The 1186-nt window shown below is 31.0% G+C and overlaps 1 protein-coding gene across 1 annotated transcript in view; it reads left to right on the top strand.

The window, feature by feature from the left end:
* The window catches only part of LOC105537495 (alcohol dehydrogenase 1C-like), a 12631-nt gene that overhangs the window by 7358 nt on the left and 4087 nt on the right, over positions 1–1186 (top strand).

Raw genomic sequence — 1186 nt, 5'->3', positions numbered from 1 at the left:
ATTTTTCTGCTATCCAACATTTATTTTCATGAGGTTTTCAACTTTAAATAGTGTTTCTTTGGCACTCACAAAACTATCATACTAGATACTTTATCCGACAAATATTCTTGAGTAAGGAAGGAAACTAGCACCCACAGAGCACCAGCTGTTCTACTAAGTGTCTTACCTGCATTTTCTCATGTGATTCGCAAACAATGCTCAGTGTCAGTCTCAATCTCACTATCTTAGAGAAGAGAAAACTAAGAAGCAGAGAAGGTATGACTTGGTCAAAATCATCAGATGGTAAGAAGAGGAGCCAGAATTCGAAGGAAGAGCTTGTTAGCAAATCTATTCACTTTCTATTTAACCACACTGCCCCTCAAGAGTGCATATATATATATATGGAAAACAGTATTCTCAAAGGTTAATTATCACTGTCATCATTATTATCATTGACATCACCATCGTCATCATAGAATTGATAAGATGATGGCAAACATAGATGACCAAAACCAGAGGACAGTGGTGAGCAACAAAAGAAGTCATGAAGCATGCCTAAATTCACTTTACAAGAATGTCATATAGTAATATGCATATGTAAATAAAATAAATCTTATCAGTTAGCAAAGATTGAAAATTGTGATAATCAATATTGGTAAGGTAAGGTGACTTGGGCACTTTCATATACTTTCAATAGTAATTGATACATCCTTTTGGGAAAGCAATTTGGTAATTTGTATCAGAAACCTCCAAAAAAATCTAGATCCTTTGTCCCAGCAATACCATTTCTAGAGATCTATTCTATAGAAATAATCAACTCAAACATACATATGTGTTTAAGCATGTTTACTTGTTAGCTGTAATATCAATATTTAGAAACATTCAAAAAGTACAACATTAAGAATATGATTTAATAAATTCCAATCAACTGTTAGACATGAATAAAAGACTTCATTGGAAAATTCTCATAATGTAATTTTAAACTTATAAAGTAAATCATATAAATTGTATTTATAAGATGATCCTGAATTTTCAAAAAAGACAGTAAAAAATGTATCTGTGTCTAGAAAATGTTGATAGAATTCCAGAAAACATTGACCATGATTACTCTGAGGTTGTAAGATTACAGATATTTTTACCAGCTTCTTCTGTCCTGTATTCTCTAAATTATGTGTATATATTTTTCTTATTATGTGTATATACATAC

This window comes from Mandrillus leucophaeus, unplaced genomic scaffold (genome assembly GCF_000951045.1).
Source record: "Mandrillus leucophaeus isolate KB7577 unplaced genomic scaffold, Mleu.le_1.0 Scaffold1730, whole genome shotgun sequence".
Classification (NCBI taxonomy): domain Eukaryota; kingdom Metazoa; phylum Chordata; class Mammalia; order Primates; family Cercopithecidae; genus Mandrillus; species Mandrillus leucophaeus.
The sequence above is the reverse complement of the archived record's forward strand: the minus strand, read 5'-3'. Positions and strand labels throughout refer to the sequence as shown.